Genomic DNA, 27742 nt, shown 5'->3' with positions numbered 1-27742 from the left:
GGGAAAATATGTTACATTTCCTCCTCCCAACAGATCCCTGAACAGTGGTGTGTTGGTAAAGGCTGAACCATCAAATGCTGGAGTGCAGAAGAGGGAAGGGCCTGATTGTAGTGTTTACCAATTTTTGTGGTGTAAATATTCCTAGCGCAGCTGATTTCAAGCTTCCAATGAGGCGTTACTGAACGTGGAGCTGGGAAGAGATACACAATAGCCCACACTACCTAGCACATAAGAGTATTTCCACCACACAGGTACCACAGACGTTGTTATGGACTGAATTGCATCCCCTCAAAAGATGTGTTGAAGTTCTAACCCCTATACCTGTGTGTGTGACCTTGTTTGGAAATGGGGTTTTTCTTTCGTGATCAATTAAGCAACGAGGTCCTATCGGAGTCATCCTAATCCTTCTGAGTGGTGTTTTGAAGGAGTCACGCCCAGGGTGAAGACAGCTTGGGAGGATTTGTCTACAAACCAAGGAAGGCTGAGAAACACCTGGGGCTACAGAAGCTGAAAGAGACAAGGAGGAACTTCCCCTAGAGCGGACCGAAGGAAAGCATAGCCCTGCTGACGCCTTGAAATTGGCCTTCTGGCCTCCAGGACTGTGAGAAAATAAACGTCTGTTCTTGAAAGCCCCCCACTTAGTAGCGTTTTGTTATGACAGCCCCAGGAAACTAAGACAGACCTTAATCACCCCAAGAGGACAGGTAGTAGTAAAATATAAACAAATAATTAGGGAGCCATGAGTTTAGAGTATATAGTACTTTGTTCTTTAAATCATTCATTTATTTGTAAATTTATGTAATTTAATTTTTAATAATGGCTGTTTCAACAACCAGCTCTCAGGATTTCTGAAAGTTTAACAAGAGGCTGTGGCAAGCTCCTTTGGCCAACTCCCGCACATTGCTGCTTATCAATCGTTTCTGGAGCAATGACCATAGCAAAGCCTGGGAAAGTTCCAGAAGGTGGTGCAGTCATGAGACAGGTCTTCTGGGGAGCCACTGATGGAGGGAGAGCAGAGGGCAAGTGGGCCTAGGTAGCAGCATGCCTGAGCAGCTCTCTGCCATTTCTGTCGCTCGAGTCCTTCCAAAATTCGCTGAGGGGCCTGAACCTGCCAAGACTAAATTCCCATTGGCATCTGTTGCCCTGGAGACAGGTCTTCAGGACAGACAGACACCTTGGTGGAACGTTAAGATACCTCGAAATTCCGCTTTCCCTCCTTCCCCTCCCCACCAAAGTTCATTCCTCTCCTGTTTACTTGATCATGGTCCCTGCTATGGATTGGGGTGTGCCCCCCAAAAGTCCTAGTCCTACCCCTGTCCCTGTGAATGTGACTTTGTTCGGAAATGGGGTTTGTCTTTTGGTATCAGTGAAGCTGAATGAGGACATACCAGAGTAAAACCCACTGCTGTGGAGTCCGTTCTGACTCCTAGTGACCCTGTATCAGAGCAGGGGGTTCCTAATTCTCTCAGTCACCTAGTGCTGCTGTAACAGAAATACCGCAAGTGGGTGGCTTTAACAAACAGAAATTCATTCTCTCACAGTTTAGGAGGCTGGAAGTCCAAACTCGGGGTGGCAGCTCTAGAGGAAGGCTTTCTCTCTATCGGTTCCGGATGGGGGAAGGTCCTTGTCATCAACCTACCCTTGCTCTAGGAGTTTCTGAGCACAGGGACCCCAGCTCCAAAGGATGCGCTCTACTCCCAGCGCTGTTTTCTTGGTGGTATGAGGTCCCCTTGTCTCTCTGCTCACTTCTCTATTTTATATCTCAAAAGAGATTGACTTAAGACATAACCTAATCTTGTAGACTGAGCCCTGCCTCATTAACATAACTGCCACCTATCCCACCTCATTAACATCATAGAGGTAGGATTTACAACATATAGGAAAACCACATCAGGTGGACAATCACACAAACTGGGAATCATGGACTAGCCAAGTTGACACAGATTTTTGGGGGGGAATACAATTCAATCAATAACACCAATCCTAACTGCTTTTGAGTGGTGTTTTATAAGAGTCATACTCAGGGAGAAGGCAGATACCATGTGACGATGGAGACAGACGCATCTATAAGAGCAAAAGAACGCCAAAGATTGCTGGCAGCCACTAGATGCTAAGAGGAGGCATGGGACCGCTCCCCTCTCAGAGCCCTCGGAAGGAATCAACACGGCTGATGCCCTGATTTGGACTTCTAGCCTCCTGAACTGTGAGACAAATCAATTTCCGCTCTTTAAAGCCATCTGTCACATGGTATTTTATTATGGCAGCCTGAGGAAACTAGGACAGTCCCCTGTTAGGGATTACTCCTTTTCCTGAAAGCTTTGCTCTCTGTTAAAATTCAAATTGTATAATGTCCATGGTCCTCTACTCTCTCTAGGGATGCTTTTCCCACTGCACACTCTCCTTAATGGGACCTCACCCAATGACCTCAGCTACCCTCCAGGTGCTATCGTCACCAAATCTGTATCTCCTGGGCTCTGTGGGGCCCAGCTGCCTGCCAGACAGCTCTCCTTGTATGCCCCACAGATCCCTCAAGCATGTCCCGAACCAACGCTGTCGTCCTCTGTTCTCCATGTCCACTTCCCAGCCCCGGTCTGCTCAACCCATGGAGCTCCCAACCTCAGTGAATGACAGACACCGTCTGCTGTGTTGCGGAGCCAGAAACCCTGCCCTCATCCTCACCTCCCCCATCCATCCTCACTTTCCCTCACCCATCCTTGTCCCACCCTCTTCACCCCCAATCCCCAAAAACCCTATGGATCACAACCATCTGATCTGCAACTGAACATGAGGGTGACAAAGGACCGGGCAGTGTTTGTTCCTTTGTGTGTGCATGGTGTCACCATGAGCTGAGGGTTGACTTGATAGCAGCTAACAGCTGAGAGAGTTGAGACTCAGAGAGGCTGAATTACTTTCACAATATAACACAGCCAGTAAGTACTGGGGTTAAGCTTCAAATTCCAAGACTAGTTCTCGTTCTGGAGTGCCAGGGTACCCCCAGATTTCCTCTCTATTTACAGAGCAGGCCACACCTAGCCAAAAGGGAGCAGTAAGCTGGATATGAGAGTAAAATTGTAAATTGGGCTGGACTGGATTTTATAACAGCATAAAGTGACTGGAAAGCCACAGAATTTACTGGATAAGTCATGGGGAAAGAGGTAAAGAGATCCGAGGGAGCATGGTTGAGGGGAGTGTTTGAAGAAAAGAGAAGCCATTCCAGGTTAGTACCACCTGAGTTCAGAGGGCTCACAAACCAGCTGTCTAGTCCCATTCAGCCTCTGCTCAGCCTATGGGAGGGGCTCCATCAGTGTTTGTTGAGTTACTTGGACGAATGGACCAAGTGTCAGACTCTGTTAGGCTGCAGTGGGTTTATTTGGCTTGGGGTTCAGTCCTGAGGACACTGTTACAGAACTATAATGGGTTTCTCAGAGGTGATTTACTCCCCCTGTTAGCAGACCAGAGAGAAGGAGGATTTCAATCTACCGACATTTGGATTGTCTTGGGAGACTGGCCAGCTCTTCCTGCACTCACAGACTTTAAATGCCTGTGGCCAGAGTCCCTGCAATGGGCTTCAGGCAGAATGCTAAGGGAGCTGGCCTCCAATCCCAATCACATAACTACAGGTGGCGGAGAACACGTACACCTGGGCCCTCCCAGGGAGCGCAAGGTACCTGCTGAAGACTTGGGGGTGTGATTTTGGTCACTTTCATTCCAGAGTTGGTTCACTTGACTTTGAAAACCATCATCTGGGTGAGTGGTCTTGCCCTCTGCAGGCATGGGATGCACACCACCATCATCTCATGGTTCCAGTCTGCGGTGTCACTCAGAAAAGCAGGTTCTCCATGGGGATCTCAGCTGGTGAACTTCAAGTCTGACATGGTAAAGATGAAGGTCCTGGTCCCCTCCACCAGGAGGGCTCCCTGACACTTGGTTTTTACCTCTGCTACACACTTGGCTTCTGTGTCTTCATTTAGACTAATTCCTTGTGGTAATCACACCACCTTGGCAGCCCACCACACCACCTCACAGCCCACCACACCACCTCACAGCCCACCATGCCACCTCACGGCCCACCATGGCACCTCTCGGCCCACCATGCCACCTCTCGGCCCACCATGCCACCTCACGGCCCACCATGCCACCTTACAGCCCACCACACTACGTCATGGCCCACATGCCACCTTGTGGACCACCACACCACCTCATGGCCCACCATGCCACCTCACGGCCCACCATGCCACGTCTCAGCCCACCATGCCACCTTGTGGACCACACACCACCTCATGGCCCACCACACCACCTCACAGTCTGGTGAGCAGACAAAGATACTATCCAGATCCTTTTTATAGAGTCTTCTCAGATCTGAGGCTTCAGGCAGTATCTCCCTTCTTCATAGAAGCCTGTTCTCTTAGCTGGTCTCTTCCTGCCCCTGCGTTCTGCCTCAGGTGATGCCTGGTGAGTAGGGGAGATTACCCACCCCAAGCTGTTAGGAGGTAGAGCCCCTGACCTGTCCTCAGCCCACAGACATGCCTGGCGTTCCTTGGTCTCCAAGGTCACCTCTGACCTGAAGACTCTGGTGGTGGCAAAGCTCGCGCTCTGGCCTTTAGGGGCTTGTTCAGGGTCCTGGACTGCCCCTGGCTGCCATCCTCCATCCAGCCGACTGGTCTGTCTGCCCACCCAGCCTCTGCCCAGGGGCACTAGCCTCACCCATGGTAGGTCCTCAGCTCCGTCCATTTGGCCTCTGCACCACTTGGGAGCTGAGGGTGTCTGAGAAAGCTGAGACGGAGGCTTCCCCTAGGACTGACCTTCCTTCCTGAGCACCTTGCTGAAGGTGAAACAGTCAGGGAAACAGTCAGCAGCCCCCTCTTTGCCCTTGATACACCCCCTTATCTCACACCCTCCCCTGTCTTTTAGCCTCAGACCCAGGAAGAAAAATCAGGAAACGGGCTCTAACTCCTTGGCCTCTCCACCCTTCATGGCACTTCTTTCTCTCGCCTGCAATTCACTACGCTCCCAACGGCCAGGTGTTTTCTCTCTCTTCACTTCCCCAGATCTTCTGACCTCCTGACTCCATTCTCAGCAGCAGCCTGCCCTCCTATGCAGACCACTGGGGACCTACCTCTAACAGCCCCGGGCTCTGCCCTTGATATGCTAAAGAGCGACATGAAGGGACCCCAGCAACTCCTCTCTCCCTTCAAAGCCTGGTTTCGGAAACCAGGTCTTGCACAGCCTCTCCTGCCTTGGGCAAGAAGCCTTCTGGCTCCCATGGTGGGAAAGGCTACAAGGAAATGGGATTTAAAGAGCAAAATAAAGATGTATTGGTTTAAATTTATAAAAAGATTACCTTGAGACATTATTATGATAATTACAGCCATGGGAGTTGAGGGTGAAATCTTCAGAGCTTGAAGATGTACTTCAGGTGGAGTGTTTGCAAATTTGTGGTCTTAAATCACCAGAGCAACAGGAGGCGAGGGAAAGAATCTGGGTCCTAATTCTGAACTCAGGAGTCCACGCATCTCGTCTGATTATGAAGTTGAGTTTGGAAAAGGCCATATTCAAGGCTCCAGACTCTCAAGTTCTCTTGCCAAAGGTTCTAACTGAAAATGCCATGGCCTGGGTCAGGTGCACCTTGGTCCTCCAAGTGACATCTTTGCTTTTTAACCCTTCAAAGAGGTCTTTTGCAACAGATTTGCCCAGTGCAATACGTTGTTTGATTTCTTGATAGCTGCTTCCATGGACGTTGATTGTTGATCCAAACAGAAAGAAATCCTTGACAACTTCAGCTTCTCCACCATCTATTATTGTGATGTTGTTTCTGGGCCCAGTTGTGAGGATTTTCGTTTTCTTCGTGTTCAGGCATAATCCATACAAAAGGTTGTAGTCCTTGACCTTCATCAATAAGTGCCTCAAGTCCTCTTCTCTTTCAGCAAGCATGGTTGTGTTATCTGCATATCGCAGGTTGTTAATGAGCCTTTCTCCAGTCCTGATGCCACATTCTTTTTCATATAGTCCAGCTTCTCAGATTATTTGCTCAGTGTGCAGATTGAATCAGTATGGTGAAAGGATACAACCCTGATGCACAATTTAGTCCTTATTAGTGTTTAATATATACCAGTATACCAGCTGCCTTTGAATAGATTCCGACTCATACCCCATAGTGTTTCCAAGGTGCCCCTGGTAGATTGGAAGTATGGACCTTTTGGTTAGCAGCCTGAGCTCTTAACCGCTGCACTACCAGGGTCCCTTAATATGTACAAAAAAATAAATAAATAAAACCCAAACCCATTGCCATCAACTCGATTCTGACTCATAGCAATAGGTCAGAGTAGAACTGCCCGATAGGGTTTCCAAGGATTGCCTGGTGGATTCGAACTGTCGACCTTTTGGTTAGCAGCCATAGCACTTAACCACGATGCCACCAGGCTTTCCTTAATATGTACAGCATTTATTTAATAATAAATGAACAGGGCATATAGCTGCCAAGCCACTTGATGGGAGTCTTTAGGGGAACTGAGGGCCTGTATTTCCATTGAAGACACAGGTCTCTGTTCTTGGATGAGGAGTCCCCTCCCTGGTGATGTTGGAGCGAGGACTGTCTCTCACTGGCCTCTGCAGATAGAGGCCTGCTCATCACTGCAGTTGAGAAGGAGCACAGATGGCCGCTGGTAATGTCAGCTTCTGAGTGGCAGACTGTCAACCAGCCAACAGCAACCCAGCACCAGCCAGTCCTGCGTGACCATGATGACCTCTGCAGAAGCTGCAGCTTCCTTCTTGTAAGGGTCTCTACCCCTCACAGGCCAAAGGAACATGCATGCAGGCTACAAGTCACACCCATCCAGCAGTGCGGTGGGTCATCTTCAGGAATCAGATTCCACAACAATCCTGGACCACCTGGGGCTGGAAACCACACAGTCAACAATGAAGTCTTTGTCAGAGGCTGTTGTTGTTGTTGTCAGGTGCCATCGAGTTGTTTCTGACTCACAGTGACCCCACATACAACAGAGCGAAACACTGCCCGGTCCTGTGCCATCCTCACAATCGTTGTTATGCTTGAGCCCACCATTGCAGCCACTGTGTCAATCCATCTTGTTCAGGGTCTTCCTCTTTTTCACTGACTCTCTGCCTTACCAAACTTAATGTCCTTCTCCAGGGACTGGTCTCTCCTGCAGTCTCTGTCAGAGACTGGGTATGTGCAAAACCAAGGTCAAGACTGGCTCCTGGGTCCTTGCTTGGGAAGCCAATATAACCAGCTAAAGGAATGAAATCAAACAGCCAGGTCGATGTTGTTTTGCAGAGCGTGTGGTTGGCCCAGGGCTGCTCACAGCTTCTCTCATCCTTACCCAAAGGAGGGGTGTTGCTGTGAACTGGCCAGACTCTAGGTCTGGCATCTTGTGGGGGTCAGCGCAACCCCCAGATTTATAGCCAGCAGGTCAGAAGTGAGGGTGTCATGGGCACTCCAAGCTTGCAGCTGGCGCCTGAGGTCTTGGGCAGAGTTTGCAGTCTGGAGGACAGTGTCCTTTACTTGTGACCTCTGACCTGGCTCTGCTGGGTGGTCAGGGTCAGAATATGTGCTGCAGGGGCAGCTGCTGTCTGAACAGAGGGGAACAGAATTGAATTGATACGGTTGATCCTTACGGTTTACTGTAAGAAGTGGAATTTTTTATCTTTTCACACAGGGGTCGCAGGCAAAATATAAGTCGTCTTTCTTACAGGTCTAAACGAGGTCAACCAAGGCCCACGGACCCAACCCAGCCCACTGCCTGTTTTTGTACAAGCCACAAGCTAGGATTGGTTTTTTATGTTTTTAAATAGTTAGGGAAAAAAAGTTTTTTAGGAATAACATTTTGTAACATGAAAATGAAAAAGTGTCCAGGAATAGAGATTTGGGGGAACACAGCGCTGCCCTCTGTTTACACGTCACCTGTGGCTGCTTTCACGCTCCACCAGCAGGGCTGAGCAGCTGCAACGGAGACTGTCAAACTCTAAAATAATTAGTCTCTGGTCTTCTATAGCAAAAGCTTGCTGTCCCCCACTCTAAACTGTTCAATGGCAGTGTCTTCTCGTAGAACAAACCATGTATTTCCTTACTATGGAATGATAATAAAGGCAGATGGAAGACAGACGCCTTGAAACCTGAATCAGGGTCTGAGTGTCAGGGGACCTGAGACACCCACTTCTCTGTCTGCACTGTTTGGATCCTACGCTCAGTAGACAGAAATTCAACCCCAAGCAAAGAGGAAAGCCCTCCCTGCCTTTGCACCTGCCTGGAGGAATTTCACCAGGTGCCAGTAGTTCTCCAGGCCATCTAATTAAGGACACTTCCAGGAGCCACTGGGATGGGAGAGGGCTAGGCTGCCCGCCAACCCACCCCACTGCCAGGGTAAGGCTCAGCCCACCCTGCCTCCACCTTATCCCAGTGAGTGCTCCTGGAAGTCACCTGGGCTGACGCCCCACTCAGCTTCACCCCTGCCCCCGCGTGTTCACCCCAACCAGGCTCTGTGACTGGTTAGCTTGTCCCTTATCTCATCACATTTATTACCCATTATTTGTCCCTGTATCCCCTGGGGGGAGCCCTGGTGGCACAGTGGTTAAGGCTCAGCGTGCTAACCAAAAGGTCAGCCCCCTCGGGTTTCCAAGGATCCACCAACTGCTCCTTGGAAACCCTAGGGGGCAGTTCTACTCTGTCCTATATGGGCACTATGAGTCAGAATCAACTTGATGGCAACAGGTTTGGTTTGTTTGTTTTTAATCCTCTGGGGGCCCAGTGGCTACCAGGCACAGAGTGGTTACCCAGAAGAGGCAAAAAGGGTGGTCCCTAGCTCTAGGCTCCTGGCATTACCACCTCATGCATCCTTACAATAGCCCAGAAGGAAGTAGGTATTATCCCTGCCTTTTGATGAGGTGCAAAGAAGTCAAGTGACTTGACCGTGATTATGCAGCCAGCAAGTGCAAAACAGAGTTGACTCAGCCTGTGCTCTTTCCACAATAAACTTATAGGACAAGTAAAGGTGAGAAGTCACGGGAGGCCACGGGCTGAAGCTTGGACTTTGGAATCAGTAGGCTCAAGATCAAATCCTGGTTATGCAGTTCACTGCAGCATAGGCTGCTACTTGCCTGAAAGACAACTCCCAGCCTCTCTTGCCTCCAGGTGTGCCTGTGTACCTACACAGTGTCTAACGAAAGTCAGGCAGTGTCGTGTGTGAACCCATCAAGTCTTCATAAAAGGAGCAGGTACACCCTCCTGTGTGTCTTCCTGCACCCTCCTGTTGGAAAGTGGATGTGATGATGGGAGCTTTCACAGCCATTTTGGGCCATGAGCAGCAGTGTCAGAGAGCAAGTAGCACTCTGGGAAGGTGCCAATCAAATCCTGAACTTTTATACACAAGAGAAAAATAAACTTCTACATTGTTTAAGCCACTATAATTGTGTGTGTTTCTCTTAAAAAGCAGCGAAGAGTAATTCTGACATGCTTATTCTCTCTGAACCCCAGCCTGAGTGTTGGACAGTAAGAGCTACATCACAAAGTTGTCAAGTGAGTTAAATAACAGCTAACACTTACTGAGCACCTACCACTTACCAGGCACCATTTTAGGCATTGTAGGTGTTCTGATACAGCTAATCCTCACGACAGTCCCCTGAGGGAGGTACTATTGTTATTCCCATTTACAAACAGTAAACTGAGGCACAAAGAGTGCATTAGTTAATTTAGGTTCAGCTGTGAGTGACACAAATCCCAAATTAACAATGGCAATTATGCTTCTCTCATGTAACAGTCAGGAAGTCTGCTGACCAGGACATAGACGGAGGCTCTGCTCCATGAAGTCCTTCCTGGAGTGGACTTCAGTCATCTCTGGGGCATAGCCCTCCTCATCCAAACTGGCAGCACCACAACGCAAGCAGAATGATAGGAGGAGGAACTAAGAGAAACAGAGAGTTTGAAAGGCTATCTCTGAGGAGACTTCTTAGAAACCAACATGGCATTTTGGCTTAGATCCCATTGGCCAGAACTTAGTCACATGGCCACACATAGCTGCAAGGGAGGCTGGGAAATGTAGTCTTTATTCTGTATGGCCATGTGCCCACCTAAAAGCTCTATTGCCTTGAAAAGGGGGAGAATGGATACTGGGGGACTTAACCACTGTCCTATCTTCCAAGAGCTGCCATAATAAAATACCACAGAGTGGGTGGCATTAAAAAACAGGAATTTATTGTCTCATGGCTCTAGAGGCCAGAAGTCTGAATTCAGGGTATCAGCAAGGCTATCCTCTCTCTCTCTGTGTGTGCGTGTGTGTCAGCTCTAGGGGAAGATCCTTCCTTGTCTCTTTCAGCTCTTGTAGCCCCAAGAGTTTCATGGATTTCTTGGCTTACAGACAGACCTTCACATGGAGTGTTCCCCCTGTGCGACCCTGTTTCCATTCATATCCTCCCTTTTATAAAACACCACTCAGGAGGGATTAGGATTAGGACACACCCTACTCCAGTAAGACCTCATTAACTTAACTGATAACAAAAGAAAAACCCCTATTTCCAAACAAGCTCGCATTCACAGGTACAGAGACTAGGATTTCAACATATCTTTTTGAAAATAATTCAATCCATAACAACCACAAAGTGGTTAAATCATTTACCACTAAGATAATAATTGGTAGAACTTGAATTCAAATCCAGGCAATCTGACCTGTCATTCAATGGGTTGGTCAGCCATGGCCTGTGGGCCAAATCTAGCCCACCTCCTGCTTCTGTGAATAAACGTTTATTTGAACACAGCTCTGTCCATTTGTTGCATATTGTCTATGGCTGGTTTCACATTATAATGGCAGAGCTGAGTAGTTGTCATGGAGTAATAACATCAGGAAAAAGAAGAGGCTTAGAATTGTTTATTTTTTATTTATGGCTCAGCTCAGGTTTGGGTAATAAAGCTCTGTGCTGAATTTATGCAGGTCTTCTTGGCCCTAAGCAATAAACATTCTTCTACAGAAAAAATTTCTGACCCCTGCACTATACTGTCTGTGTTTAGTGTTGTTAGGTACCATCGAGTCAGTTCCAACTCATAGTGACCAACAGAAAGAAACACTGCCCAGTCCTGTGCCATCCTCACAATCATTGTTATGTTTGAGCCCATCGTTGCAGCCACTGTGTCAATCCATCTCGTTGGGGGTCTTTCTCTTTTTCGCTGACCCTCTACTTTACCAAGCATGATGTCCTTCTCCAGGGACTTGTCCCTTCTGATAACATGTCCAAGGTATGTGAGATGAAGTCTCGTCATCCTCTTTTCTAAGGAGCATTCTAGCTGTACTCCTTCCAAGACAAAATGGTTCATTCTCTGGCAGTCTGTGGTATATTCAATATTCTTCACCCACACCATAATTCAAAGGCATCAATTCTTCTTCGACCTTCCTCACTCCTTGTCACTCTGTTGTACTGTGGTGGCTTGCGTGTGGCCGTGGTGCTGAAAGCTATGCCACCGGTATCTCAGATACGAGCAGGATCACTCATGGTGGACAGGTTTCAGCAGAGCTTCCAGGCTAAGGCAGACTGGGAAGAAGGACCTAGTGATCTACTTCTAAAAAAACTGGCCAGTGAAAACCTTATGAATAGCAGTGGAAAACTGTCCATACTGTTTAGTATAAACGAAATAAAACGTGAAATGATTGGTGCAGTTCCTGACAGAAAATAAACACTCAAAAAACAGTAAGCATGTTGCTGTTATAACTGATAATATCAGGACCAGTATTAGCACCAGTTCAGCACCACCATCCATATAAGCCTCAGCACCAGTGTCAAGATTAGCATAAGTATCAATATTTCACTAGACCGCCTTCCGAAGGAGACACAGCAAATCCAGTACCTAGGTGAGGCTGGTGGAAAGACTAGAAAATCCTCTCAGACTCTCCAGGAAGTTCTCCCACCTCTGCCAGGTGGTGGCAGAGAGGTGAGGTCAGTGACCACTGGCTCTCAGAAGGTGGAAGAGGAAACGTCTCCTGCCAAACGGAGCCTGTGTTTTGCAGGACTGGGGACAGGCTGAAATTGCAGCTATTTTTCAATGCCTCCAATCTGTGTAGGTAAGCAAAAGTTAAAAAGAGAATTTGTTGACAAAATGATTCTAAAGTTCATCAGGAGGAGGAAATTGAAAAGAATAACCAAGAAAAGTTTGAAAAAGAAAAGAAAGAAATGGAGAGATACTTTGCCAGGGATTTTAGATCGTCTCATTTAATCCTCACTGTAACTCCATAAGGTAGAGACTATCATTAACCCCATTTTAAAGATGAAAAGCTGAGGTTCAGAGACAACAAAGGACTTCCAAGGATTTTATATACATGTATATATCTGTCTCTGTACCTTTGTCTACTTTCCAGCTGCCATCAGGTCAGTTCTAACCGTGGCAACCTCATGTGTGTCGAGGGCTGATTTTCTGGAAGTAAATCACCAAGGCACCTCTGGATGGACTTAAACCCCTAACCTCTTGGTTAGCAGCGGAGCATGTTAACCACTTGCCCTACCCAGGGATTCCCTTGCACCTATACCTATACGAAAATAAACCAGACCAGTGACCATCAAGCCGATGCCCACTCATGGTGACCCCATGTGTGTCAGAGTAGAACTGTGCTCCATAGTGTTTTCAAAGGCTGATTTTTCCAGAAGCAGATAGCCAGGCCTTTCTTTGACGTATCTCTGAGTAATGAAATTCAGATGGGTGCTATATTTTACTATACTGACCTCTCAGTTAGCAGTTAAGCTTTTAAGAGTTTGCACGACCCAGGGACTATCTGAACCTAAACCTATTAAAGGGATTGAGAAAGAATTTAAATGCAGTTTGTTTGACCAGATCCTAGGCTCTCTGCATTTCCCGGGCAGTCTCCAAATCTGTGGTAGAAAGCCCAGATGCCTGGGAAAAGCCCTGTGATCGATTCATCTTACTGCTGGCAGAGAGAGATGGTCTGCCTGTGATCTCTCCATCAAAAATAGTCAATGAGAAGACATCTATATCATTTGGAAATGCTGCTGTTTAATAAGCAAACTCTTAATTAAAGATTATGTCTCTCTCTTTCTCTCTCTCACACATATACACACACACAGGCTGTTTAATGCCCAGGGCTAAGAAGGCCCACAGGAAGCTTTATGATGCCAAACCTGAGACTGAGCCATGGATAGTAAATTCTAAGCCTCTTCTTCTCCTTGCTGTTTATTACAGGGGTTTGGAGAATCTCAAAATGTTTGGTCAATTATTTGATTCAAATAGCAGAATTGATTGACGATCTCAACAGCTTCCATGTTAATTAAAATCTATTTCAGGGGCAATTAGAAAGCTTGGAGTCAGGTTGTGGGGGCTCCCAAGCCCCTGTCACCTGACTAGAGTTGATGGATAATTCCTGATGGCCCCAGACCTTGGCTCTGACAGTCCACACTCTCAATGGGATTCACGTCAAGTTAAAAAGATGTCAAGGTTTATCCTTCTCACGTCCTCTTCCCCAGCTCCCCACCATCCCCATACAATGGGGACAGCATCCCGTTGCTTGCACATTTTTATACTATTGTGATCTCTGTTGTTACATGAAGGAAGCCCGAGATAACAGAAAAGCTTGGAACCCACTCATGAGTGCTTCAGAGAATGCCAGCCCAGGCCACAGTGTAGAAACAGGCTTCTCCAAGCTGCCAAGCCTACCTTCTAAGTAGCTCTCAAGTCTTTCATTTCTTTCCATCATCATTACCACCGCTAAAGCAATGGAAGCCACTCAAATAACTTGAACACATAGCAGAGTGGGGACAAAAGACACTCAAGGCATTTAATTTACTCTATAACACCTGTGTGTAAAGCACTGATAAGCACTTCACATACAGGGTCTCTTTAAACTCTTGCTACAACCCTTTAGGCAGGTATTATTACCCCCATAATACAGACGAGGAAACTGAGCTTTAGAGATGTTAAATAGCAACTCCATGGTCCCCAGAGCTAGGATTAGAACTAAAGCCTGAGTTTTCCGCTCAAAGCCCAGATGTATTGGATTCAATTCAATCCAAAAAGTATTTTTTGAGCACCTACTATGTGCCAAATATTGTCCTAAGTTCCTGGAATCGGCAGTAAATAACAACAACAAAAAAATTATTCTTCCCACCTCTGCTTCCGTGTAGGATGTAGGAGGTCATAGCAGCCTGGGCTTCTGCTTCAACAACTAGAAAAAAATAGGGAGATTATGAAAATTATATTTTAAGGGCATTGGGAAGCTGTGGCATCAACAAGCAACAGAATAAGCTGAAGTCCCAGGAAGGAGCATTTCCTTGAATTGAGGAATTAGAGAAACTCCAGGTTCTCAACCAAAAGTTTAGAAAGGCCATCCTCGAAAACCACGTATAAACCAAAGGGGGACTGACTCACTCACCTCTATCCCAGTCCCAGTCCAGCTCAATCCTGACGAAAGAGGAATGTTCCCTGGTGGAAAATAACATCATAAATAACCCCTATGGGTCATTTATGCACAATACCAAGCACACAATTAAAAAAATCATGAGACATTCAAAGAAGAGGAAAACATGATCCTTTAACCATAAGAAAAAAGCAGAAAATAGAAGAACATCGACAGATGATATAAATTTTGAAGTTAGCCAACAGGAATTTAAAAATAATTATGATTGTTGTTGTTAGGTGCTGTCGAGTTGATTCTAACTCATAGCAACCCTATACAACAGAATGAAACACTGCCTGGTGCTGTACCATCTTCACAACCGTTTTCATCTTTGAGCCCATTGTTGCTGTCACTGTGTCAATCCTTCTTGTCGAGGGTCTTCCTCTTTACCACTGACACTCTGCTTTACCAAGCATGATGTCCTTCTCCAGGGACTGATCCCTCCTGATAACATGTCCAAAGTATGTGAGATGAAGTCTCGCCATCTTTGCTTCTAAGGAATATTCTGGCTGTACTTCTTCCAAGACAGACTATGATTAATATGTATTAAAAATAAAGGAAATTATGCACAAAAGATAAAAATGGAGAATTTTAACCTGGAATTATGAGAAGGAAACTATGAAAAAATTAAATGGACACTATACAACTAAAAAACTAAATTGAAAACTCTTTGGCGGGATTTCACAGCAGACTGGACACTGCAGAACACAGGACTAGTGAATTGGAAGACAGGTCAGTCCAAACTGAAGCACACGAAGAAGAAAGAATAGAGAGGACAGAGCAGAGCAAAAGAAATGTGTGGGGCATGATCAAATGGCCAACATGTGTGTACTATATGTTTACGCAATAAACATGCTCCTTCTACATTTGTTTGCCAACCGCTCCCTCCCCAACAAGGCGTTTTCATAAACACACTATGCTAATTCTTTTTACAGCAACATGAAAAAAAAATTGGCATAGCAGCACTTAACGAAAATACCTTGGAGGCGGAGGGAGCAGTTGGCAAACAAACATAGTGCCCATTATTTGCATAAAAATAAATAATTGGAATTCCATCAGGAGGGACCAATACCTGGAGAAGAACATCATACTGGGTAAAGTAGAAGGTCAGCAAAAAAGGGGAAGACCCTTGACAAGATGGATTCACACAGTGGCTACAACAATGGGCTCAAACATAGGAATGATTGGGAGGATGGGGCAGGACTGGGCAATCTTTTATTCTGTTGTACATGGGGTCACTATAAGTTGGAACTGACCCAACAGCACCTAACAACAATAAGAGAGAAAAGTGACTGGAGAAGAGGCAATAATTAAAATGATAATGGCTAAGAATTTTCCAGAAGTGATGAAAGATATAAACCTACAGGCGTAGGAAGCTCTATGAACTCCAAACAAGATAAATACAAAGAAAATCCACATAGACACATTATAGCCTAACCACTAAAAACTCAAGACAAAGAGAAAATATTAAAAGTAGCCACAGGAGAACACTACCTTCAAAGGAACAACTCTGAGATTTATGACTGACTTTCCAAGAAAAACTATGGAAGCCAAAAGACAATAAAATGACATCTTTAAAATGCTTCTAAAAAGTTCTCTCCTCATGAAGATTACAGTCTAGTGAGAGAGATAAAAATAATAACTAAATGAAAACATACATACACTTTTCAAATGATAATGTGTGCCTTGAGGAAAAATAAATTAGGGTAAGGGGATAGAGATTAATGGCGGGAGGCTCTTCTAGATGGTGTGTTTGGTCAGAGCCTCTCTGAGGATGCTGAGTACATATTGAGACAGGTGCCCTTGGGCTCTCAGTGAACAGCTGGTCATGTACCTACCATTTCTCAGGTGACTTGTCTTCTAGTTGTCTCCTGCCAGCTTTGTCTTTAAACTTTCAATCATTCAACAAACATCATTTAGTCCTCTATATACCTGGCACTGTGCTGGGTATGGGGGACACAGAAATTCAGACTGGCCCCTGTCCTTGAATGACGACCAGCCCCTGGAAGATGGCAGTAGGCAGTAGAGAGCAAGGAGTAGACTCTCAGCTTCTTGATCTTTAATCCAGTGCCCTTCCTGGGACCACAAATATATTTTAAGATACACTGGGGCAATCTCACCAAGGAACCAAGTCAGAACTGAGAAAAACAAGGTCTTCTTTTACATGATCCTTATTTCTTGGACTTCCACAGCCTTGAGACAAGCATGGACAGGGTTCTCTGTGGTCTGGAAGTCCCCTCCAGTTTTGTTGCTGGGATCCTGTACCCTTTCCCCCTCTACCAGGGATGATGTCTCATATGCAGCTCTTGTGAACAAGGCAGATTGTGGATGTTGTCAGTGCGGCTGGTGTGGAATGAGTCCCACTCACAACGTGTCCAGAGCCAAAGCGGAATGCCCCTTGCGCATCTGCCCAGGTCATTCCAGTTCTTTCATCCAGTGTTGCAGGACCCAGCCTCCCTCACCTTTCTTGTTCTAATGTCTCTTTCACTCACCCCACATGGCCTTCAGATCTCAGTGGAAGCATTATTTCCTCCAGGAAGCCATGCCTGACCACTCCACACCCAGGTCCATGACCAGCTCCTCTCATCAGACAGCCTCCCTGTCCTTCAGAGCCCTTGATCATTAATGGGATGATCCGATTAAGCTCTCTGCTGTATCCTTGGCACCTGGCACAGTACCTGGCACAGTGTTTTCACAGATGAAAAAATGAGGACACCCAGACTCATATCACACAGGTGGGGGAATTGAGCATCACTGTCAAGAAATTCTTCCCCACTATTCTTGATATACCAAAAAAAAAAAAAATTGCTGTCAAGTCAATTCCAATTCATTTCCTGTTGACATCGAGTGGATTCGGACTTACAGCGAATCTATAAGATAGAGCAAAACTACCCCATAGGGTTTCCAAGTAGCAGCTGGTGGATTTGAACTGCCAGCCTTCCAGTTAGCAGCCAAGATCTTAACCACTGTGCCACCAGGGCTCCTTCTGACTCACAGCGACCTTATATGGAACACTGATTAAAGTCCCCAGGTTACACAAGAGCAATTCCTCTGCCATCAAACAAATACTCCAGTTCTGTTTTTGGGAGCTATGATGTGAGAAGAGCTTGGGCATAGGGTGGGAGGAAACATGTTTTCTAAAACCAAATGATAAACAAGTGATGCCAACCCCTAGATAGCTGCTCCCGTTCAATAACAATAACTATAATGTAATAGATAATATTTATGGAGCCCTGTGAAAGTCTCAGGTTCTATCCTAGGCACGTTACACACATTATTTCATTTAAAACCCACCAGTACTCCCTTATTATTCTTATCCCTTGTACAGATGAAAAAACCTGAGACCAGGTAGTTTTGCCCACAGTCTCACAGTAAATAAGAGGAAGAGGCAAGATCCAAACCCGGTACTGCCCGACCACTCTCTGCAGGGAGAGGAACACTTGCCTCCCCACCCTACTGCAGTGTGGCAGGGAGTGGGTACCTTGGGGCTTGGAATACACCTGCCTCAACCGGCCTTTCTGAGGCTGATGATTGCACCAGCCCGACCCCATATCCACACCACAAACTGCCTGCACTGCTACCTCCCATGTGTGAATGGTTGCTAGAATCTCCTGATGGTGTCCCTACTTCTGCCCTTCCCCCACTGTCTGTTCTTAACATAGCTGTCAGAGTGGTTCCTTGAAAGAGTGTGTGTCATTTCTCAGCCCCAAACCCTTCAATGGCTCCCTGCTGTCCTTAGAATAAGAGCCAGGCTCCTTACCTGTAACCTGTTGCTGTCAAGTTCATTCTGATTCATAGTGAACATATAGGGTCCTTACAAAGCCCTACGTGATCTTCCCCCCATTACAAATCTTCCCTGTTACCTCTGATCTCATCACCTGCTAACTGCCCCCACCTCCCAATTCACTCCAGCCAGCCCTTGCTGTTCTTCACACACACCAGGAATGCAGCTCACAGGTCCTTTGCATTGGCCGTCCCCTCTGCCTGGAGCACTCTCCCTCAGATGGACTCAGGCCTCGCTCCCTTGTCTCCTTCAAGTCTTTGCTCAAATGTCTCCGTCTCAGTAAAGCCTTCCCTGACCACGCAACCTGAAATGCCAACACATTAAGGACTTCTGATGCCTCTTCCTGTTCTTTTTACTGCTTAGCTCTTAACACGCTATGTGATTCACTTCTGTATTGTTTATTTTGTTGTTTTTGTTTGTCTTCCCCTGCTAGAATATAAGCTCCAAGGGGGCAGAGTTTTTTTTTGACTCTGGGTTTTTCATTGATGTAGCCCAAGTGCTTATAATAGTGCCTGGCACATAGTAGGTGCTCAATAAGTATTTGATGAATAAATGAAAGGCAACCATGGAGAAGGACACGGAGGCTGGAAGACATGAAATATGTTCTAGGAGAGGTGAGCCGTCCACTTCCTTGCATTCTCTCAGTCCTGGCATGTAAGTTTAACCCCTTCTTTCTAGCTCACCTGGAGCCCTGGGACGCAGTGGTTAAGCATCCGGCTGCTAACCAAAAGAACGGCAGTACGAACCCACTAGCTGCTCCTTGGGAACCCTATGGGACGGTTCTACTCTGTCCTATAGGATCACTATGAGTTGGAATTGACTCAATGGCAATGGGTTATGGGTTCTAATTCACATGGTTAGTCCACCATGAAAGATGCTGGAGTAAGTTAACTCCTTTCTTGGCCTCCTCCTACTTCCATATGACATTGACTGGAAAGACCCTTGATGTCCCCTGTTTCAGAGGAACCTGGGCCTGGCTGAGTCCCCAGAGAAGGCAGGTACCTCCGGATGTGAACTCATTGGCCTTCAGACTGCTATTCATTCATTCATTCAACGCATGTGTTTTGTGCACTTATTAAGTACCAAGCCCTGAGCTGAGCACGGGGACACAAAGATAAAACTTGCCCCTGTCCTCCATGAGGTTACAGGGTAGTGTGTGACAGCTGTGTGCCACATACTTTTATTGAAATCTTTTAAAGCTATACCTTTGTTTTTTTAGTAGTTGCCCTAGGGTTTACACTACACATCTTTAACTTGTCACAATCAACCTTCAAATAATATCATACCATCACCTGATGGATAACGTATCTTACAACAGTATACCTCATTTCGCCCGCCCATTCTTCATGCTATTATGGTCACCAACTTTACTTTTACACATTATAAACCCATGGTACATTGTTATTATTTTTGCTTTAAATAAATATCATTAAAAAAAAATTTAATGAGAAAGAGTGTTTTATATTTACTCACCCTTTGACTATTTTTGGTGCTCTTCATTCTGAATCTCTATCTGGTATCATTTTTCCTGAAGAACAACCCTTGAATATTTCTTGTGATTCAAGTCTCTTGGCAGTTCTCTCAGCTTTTGCATGTGTTAAGACGTCTTTCAACCTTCATTTTTGAAGGATATTTTTGCTGGGTATAGAATTTTAAGTTCACAGTTTTTATTTCTTCCAGCAATTTAGAGATATTATTACATTCTTTTTTAGTCTCCAGTGTTTCTATGGCTTATTGTAAGAAGTTTTTTTGGGAAATTCTTATCTTTGTACCTCTGTGCTAATTTGTTTTTTCTCTGACTGTTTTAGGATATTCTCTTTAACATTGATTTTCAGCACTTTGATTGTGATTTGCCTTGCAGTGGCTTTCTTTGATTATCCTGCTTTGAGCCTGTTAACCTTCTTGCACCGGTGGATTTACTCATCAAATGTGAAAAGTTTTTGGCCATGCTACCCTCTCCTGAGGGACTGAAAATGTATATACATATGTAGACTGCTTGATATTGTCTTACAGATCACGAAGATTTATTTATTTTTCAGCATTTTTTTCTGTGTGCCTCAGTTTCGATATTTCCTATTTCCCTGTCTTTGATTTCACTTATCTTTTATTATGTAGTCCCTAATCTACTATTGGAAACCCTGGTGGCATAGCGGTTAAGTGCTACAGCTGGTAACTAAAGGGTCGGCAGTTCAAATCTGCCAGGCGCTCCTTGGAAACTCTATGGCACAGTTTTACTCTGTCCTATATGGTCGCTATGAGTCAGAATTTGACTCAATGGCAATGGGTTTGGTTTTTTGTTTTAATCTGCTATTAAATCCATCCTGTGAATTTTTCATTTCACAGATACTATATTTTTTATTTAAGGAAATGCCATTTGATTCTTATTTATACCTTCCATTTCTCTATTAATTATGTTCATTTTTTCCTTGAAATCATTAAACGTATTTATAATAGCATCTAAAGTCCTTTTCGTCTATGCCAAGAAATTTGGAAGACAGCTACCCGGCCAACCGACTGGAAGAGATCCATATATATTCCCAAGAAAGGTGATCTAACTGAATGCAGAAATTATTGAACACCATCATTAATATCACACATAAGTAAAATTTTGCTGAAGATCATTCAAAAATGACTGCAGCAGTATGCCGACAGGGAACTGCCAGAAATTCAAGCCTAGTTCAGAGGAGGGTGTGTAACCAGGGATATCATTTCTGATGTCAAATGGATCTTGGCTGAAAACAGAATACCAGAAAGATGTTTATGTGTCTTTTATTGAATATGCAAAGGCATTAGACTGTGTGGATCATAAAAAATTATGGATAACATTGCGAAGAATGGGAATTCCAGAACACTTAATTGTGCTCGTGAGGAATCTGTACATAGATCAAGAGGCATTCGTTTGAATAGAACAAGGGGATACTGAATGGTTTAAAGACAGGAAAGGTGTGTGTTGAGGTTGTATCCTTTCACCATACCTATTGAATCTATATGCTGAACAAATAATCCCAGAAGCTGAAGTATATGAAGAAGAATGGGGTATCAGTATTGGAAAAAGGCTTATTAACAACTTGCATTATGCAGGTGACATAACCTTGCTTGCTAAAAGTGAGGAGGACTTGAAGCACTTACTAATGAAGATCAAAGACCACAGAGAAAATAAAAATCCTCACAACTGGACCAATAAGCAACATCATGATAAATGAGAAAAGATTGAAGTTGTCAAGAATTTCATTTTACTTGGATCCACAATCAACATCCTTGGAAGCAGCAGTCAAGAAATCAAACTACGCATTGCATTGGGCAAATCTGATGCAAAAGACCTCTTTAAGGTGTTGAAAAGCAAAGATGTCACCTTGAAGACTTACGGTGCGTCTGACCCAAGCCATGGTTTTTTCAATCACCTTACACGCATGTGAAACCTGGACGATGAATAAGGAAGACAGAAGAAAAATTGATGCCTTTGAATTGTGGTGTTGGCAAAGAATATTGAATATACCACGGACTGCCAAAAGAACAAATAAATTTGTCTTGGAAGAAGTACGACCAGAATGCTCATTAAAAGCAAGGATGGCAAGACTACCTCTCACATACTTTGGACATGTTATCAGGAGGGATCAGTCTCTGGAGAAGGACATCATGCTTGGTAATATAGAGGGTCAGCAAAAAAGAGGAAGACCCTCAATGAGATGGATTGACATAATGGCTACAATAATGGATTTAAGCAGAGCAACAATTGTGAGGATGGTGCAGGACTGGGCAGTGTTTCATTCTATTGTACGTAGGGTCGATATGAGTCAGAACTGACTCAGCAGCACCTAACAACAACAAAGTCCTTTTCTGCTAATTCCATCATCTCTGTCTTTTCTGCGTCTGTTTCTATTGACTGATTTTCTTCCTAGTTGTGGGTAATATTTTTATCCTTCTTTGCATGCTTTAGTAGTTTTTTATTGGGCATTGGACATTGTGATATGAAATAGTTGATACCTGGATTTTGTTGACTTCCTTTAAAATTGCTGGATTTTGTTTGGGGGAAGCAGTTAAGTTACTTTTGGATCAGTTTTATCCTTTTGAGATTTCTTATAAGCATTGTTAGGGCAGATCTAAAGTAGCCTTTAATCCGGGAATAGTTTAATCCAATCTTAAAAGTGCAGCCTTACAGATATCTATAATACAGGCCCTGGATATTTGATGAGATCTCTCCATCATGATTGGTCAAGCCTCGGATGTCTCCCAGCCCTGGGTGAGCTCTGGGAATTATCCATCTTCTGGTTCTCTGGTAGCTGGGGTCAGCCTCATTTCAACCTCTATATGCACAGCTTAGAATTAAGTTGAAGACTCAGGGGCATTTCTGAAGTTCTTCCTCTAAATAGATTTTCCTATTCAGTATTCTGCCCCACAAATTCCAGCCACCTCTAATCAATCAGATTGCTGTGGTTTGCTTGGATTTTGCTCCCTGTGCCAAGGTCTAGTAAATGCTTTGAGGCAGAAATCGGGCTAATTCATTTTCCTTTCTCAGCTATCACAGTCCTGTGGTACTGATTGTCCAAAATCTAAAAAAATCTCTTCATCATTTTTGTCCAGTATTTTTGTTGGTTATGATGGGAAAGTTATTTCTAGTACCAGTTATTCTCTCATAGATAGAAGTCACATAGATTGAAATATTAATGTCTGATTTATTGTGAGAGCTGTAGAAGTAAAAGCAATAAGAGGTAACCTTCCTCCCCAATCCAAGGAAGGCAACGAAACCTCTGTTTCCTTGCTCCAGGGAGTTGATAAGGAGCATCAAATGGCAGTGCCATTTTTTACACCCTAATTTTTTTTTAATATTGTAGACAAAATGAACACCTTTCAAACTGGTCAACAAATGATTACAGAAACACCAAATGATGGAGGGAAACAGCAGCATGCAACTGGATACAGTGACAGCACGTGAGAATATGCCGGAGGTATCTTCAGAGAGGATATCCTAACTTGGACCTTAAAGGATAAGTAGGAGCTTACTAGTGTGACGCCATTCCTGTTCAATGTGTCATTCCTGACATAGTAGACCATATGACTGTCCAATTCAAAATGGCCAATACCAATCTATTTCAGCTCACTAATGCCTGTTGTTGTTGTTAGGTGCTGTAGAATTAGTTCTGACTCATATTGACCCTATGTACAACAGAACGAAACACTGCCCAGTCTTGCGCCATCCTCACATTGTTGCAGCCACTGTGTCAATCCATCTCATTGAGGGTCTTCCTCTTTTTTGCTGACCCTTTATATTACCAAGCATGACATCCTTCTCCAGGGACTGATCCCCCCGATAACATGTCCAAAATATGTGAGACGTAGTCTTGCCATCCTCACTTCTAAGGAGCATTCTGGTCGTACTTCTTCCAAGACAGATTTGTTTGTTCTTCTGGCAGTCCATGGTATATTCAAAATTCTTCTCTAAACAACAATTCGAAAGCATCAATTCTCCTTCCGTCTTCCTGATTCATCGTCCAGCTTTCACACGCATATGAGGCTATTGAAAACACCATGGCTTGTGTCAAGCGCACCTTAGTCTTCAACGTGACATCATCTTTGCTTTTCCACACTTTAAAGAGGTGTTTTGTAGCAGATTTGCCCAATGCAAGGTGTCATTTGATTTCTTGACTGCTGCTTCCATAGGTATTGATAGTGGATTGAAGTAAAATGAAATCCTTGACAACCTCAATCTTTTCTCCGTTTATTATGATGTTGCTTATTGGTCCAGTTGTGCGAATTTTTGTTTTCTCTGTGGTCTTTGATCTTCATTAGTAAGTGCTTCAAGTCCTCTTCACTTTCAGCAAGCAAGGTTGTGTCATCTGCATAACGCAAGTTGTTAATGAGTCTTTCTCCAATCCTGATACCCCGTTCTTCTTCATATAGTCCAGCTTCTGGGATTATCTGCTCAGTATACAGATTGAATAAGTATGGTGAAAGGATACAGCCCCGACACACACCTTTCCTGTCTTTAAACCATTCAGTATCCCCTTGTTCTATTTGAACGACTGCCTCTTGATCTTGAAAATAGAGTAGCTAAAGCAAAAGGAAGAAATGATGAAGTGAAGAGCTGAACAGAAAATTTCAAAGGGTGGCTCAAGAACACTAAAGTGTTATAATGAAATGTGCAAAGACCTAGTTAGAAAACCAGAAAGGAAGAACATGCTTGGCATTTCTCAAGCTGGAAGAACTGAAGAAAAAAATTCAAGCCTCGAGTTGCAATATTGAAGTACAGCCAGAACGCTCCTTAGAAGTGAGGATTTTATCTAAGTGAAATTTCATCTTGCATACTTTCGACTTGTTATCAGGAGGGACCAGTCCTTAGAGAAGAGTTGCTGTGAGTCAGTACCAACTCCAGAGCACTTAACAACAATGGGTTTACCAGGAGAAGAAGGCAAGGAAAGACACTCCAAGTGAAGGAAATAGCAAATGAAAAGGTGCAGGTGGGTATTTTGAGGATATACGGGCCATTCAGCATGTCTGGAGCCGATGGTTCAGAAGTGGGCACTACGTGAACTGAGAGCATGAAGGTTGGAAGGGGCCAGGTCATATATGCCTTGAATGCCAAATTAAGGAACTTGGACTTTGCCCTGTGGGTGAAGGGGAGCCACTGATTGAAGCAGACTGTTCATGGAAAAATGCAGTAGTAATTCTGGGATGTTAAACCAATCAGTCCATGGTCTGTCCCTTCCTTGAACATACAGTACATATATACCCAGGCAGTTCATATAAACAATGGACATTCACATAAACATCCCTTGTCACCAGGGCCCCTCATTGATCCCACATGGGGATGAGTTGCCCAGGTATGTCCTTCAGGCAGCCCCCAGTTGAAATTTAAATACATAGAGTATTGCTGGTCTCAGGGGCAGTCAGCCTAGGTCAGTCCTGGGAGGCATCACAGGCCCCTCAAACACAGAGGTGCCCCCATTGCCATTTCGCTCCCCCATGCCCTGCTACAGTGCTCTGCATAGAACTGTCACTGCTTGGCAGCACATTACACACGTTTTCTTGCTCTCTCGCCCCCACTGAAGCAAGGTCTTCACTGCTGTGTCCCCAACACCTGTGACATGTCTGGCACATGGCAAGTGCTCAATAAGTGTTTACTGAGTGAAGAAATGAAGGCAGGCTACACAGAAATCTATCTATTGTTGGTTTCCCTTGTGTAAAACTAATTAACATGCCGCTTATTATCTGTCCTGATTTATTTTTCGATAAGAGGTACTGTCATTATCTCTGTTTTACAGATGAGGAAACTGTGCCTCAGAGAGCTCGAGCGGCTTGTCCAAGTTAAGTGCAGGAGCCGGGGTCCTAATCCTGGTCTCCTGTCTCCAAATTCCCTCTTCTTACAGCCTGAGAAGACCGAACCACCAGATTCTGGCTTTCCAGGGGGAAGAAGGAGGTTTGAAAGAGCCTAAGTGTTTCTGAAGTGGTTGTGTCAAACCACACTCCCTCACACCTCAGAGGTGCTGGGAGGGACTCCAGGTCCACTTCAGTGGGAGGAAGTGTGGACTATGGGGACATGTATAAATCTGCCTAAGTTGCTTTTTCACTGAGAGGATTCTTCATGGACGGGTCAGAGTGGGTCTCAGTATGACTGCTGACTGGGAGCCAGGCAGAGTCCGTTCTAAAGTGGAGGAGCACATCCCCAGGGAAACATCGCCATCTGCTGGATGCTCCATGGTGTGACACTCTCTGTGACAAAAAAAAAAAAACTTGCTTGTTGAAAGTGAAGACTTGAAGCACTTGTTGATGAAAATCAAAGACTACAGCCTTCAGTACGGATTGCTCCTCAACATAAAGAAAACACAAATCTTCACAACTGGACCAACAAGCAACATCATGATAAACAGAGAAAAGATTGAAGTTGTCAAGGATTTCATTTTACTTGGATCCACTATCAACAGCCATGGAAGCAGCAGTCCAGAAATCAAAGGACACATTGCATTGGGCAAATCTGCGGCAAGAGACCTCTTTAAAGTGTTGAAAAGCAAGATGTCACCTTGAGGACTAAGGTGTGCCTGGCCCAAGCCACGGTATTTTCAGTCACATCATATGCATGTGAAAGCGGGATGATGAATCAGGAAGACAGAATTGATGCCTTTGAATTGTGGTGTTGGCGAAGAATATCGAATATACCACGGACTGAGAAAAGAACGAACAAATCTGTCTTGGAAGAAGTACAGTCAGAATGCTCTTAGAAGCAGGGATGGTGAGACTGCATCTTACGTACTTGGGACCTGTTATCAGGAGGGATCAGTCCCTGGAGAAGGACATCATCCTGGTAATGTAGAGGGTCAGCGAAAAGAGAAAGACCCTCAACAAGATGGACTGACACAGTGGCTGCAACAATGGGCTCAAGCATAACAACGACTGTGAGGATGGCACAGGACTGGGCAGTGTTTCGTTCTGTCATGCACAGGGTGGCTCTGAGTCGGAATCGACTCGACAGCCGCTAGCAACAACGGCACGGCCCGTTCCGATTCATAGTGACCCTCTGGTTTAGGACACAGCAGAACTGCCCCATAGGGTTTCAAGGCTGTGAGCCTTTACAGATGCAGACTCTGTATCTTTCTTCCACAGAGCAGCTGGTGGGTTTGAATCGCCAATCTTTCGGTTAACAGCTGAGCACTTAACCACTGCATCACTAGGGCTCCTCTCTCTGTGGCAGAACAGAAAAAAAACATTCGGAAAACAACATTTCAAAAACACATAAAATTCTAGCTTGATTCAGGTTCGCTTCATATTATGTTTTACTGTTCGGAATCAAAATTGAGGCTATGCAAGGGTTTTACCCACTTAGCATTTAAAACAAAAAAGGAGCGCCTGTTAATTATTCAGTATATAGTCACTGAGCATGTAACAAAATAAGATAGACTCCATCTCTGGCCTTTCGGAAGATGCATTCTAGCGGGGATGGTTGTACCATCACAATGTACACACATACATGCGCACACATAGACATATATGCATGCACACACACAGATGTACGCATATACACACATGTATACATACACACATAAAATGCATGCATATACACACACATGCACACACGTGCACGCATATGGGCATGCACACACGTGCACACATATGTGCACACACACATATGCACATATGTGAATAGACACACCTGCATGCATATACACATGCACACACGTGTGCATATACACATTTACATGCATGCTCATGCAGGCTTCTCTCAGGTATTGATCAATGTCATGAGGCAAACAGTAAAATATGACAGCGACTGGGGTTCTGGTGGGGGCGGTCAGGGGTTACCCTCCAGCCAGGGCAGTAGCAATGGCCTCTTTATATGCAGATTTGAGTCACGAGGAGGAGGCAGCCATGGAGGAAGGAAGGACTTTCCAAGCAGGAGGAACAGGAAGGGCAGATGCTAAGAGCAAGCTGGACAAGGGTGAGGGACAGAAAGATGCTGGGCCTGGGTGGAATGAGCACTTGGCTCAGCTGAGTTCAGTAAAGGAAAGACCTGGCTCCGTGAGATTACACCTTTCCCAGGATTAACTCCTGAAAAAGTAGGTGCCCCTTA

This window comes from Elephas maximus, chromosome 10 (genome assembly GCF_024166365.1).
Source record: "Elephas maximus indicus isolate mEleMax1 chromosome 10, mEleMax1 primary haplotype, whole genome shotgun sequence".
Classification (NCBI taxonomy): domain Eukaryota; kingdom Metazoa; phylum Chordata; class Mammalia; order Proboscidea; family Elephantidae; genus Elephas; species Elephas maximus.
The sequence above is the reverse complement of the archived record's forward strand: the minus strand, read 5'-3'. Positions refer to the sequence as shown.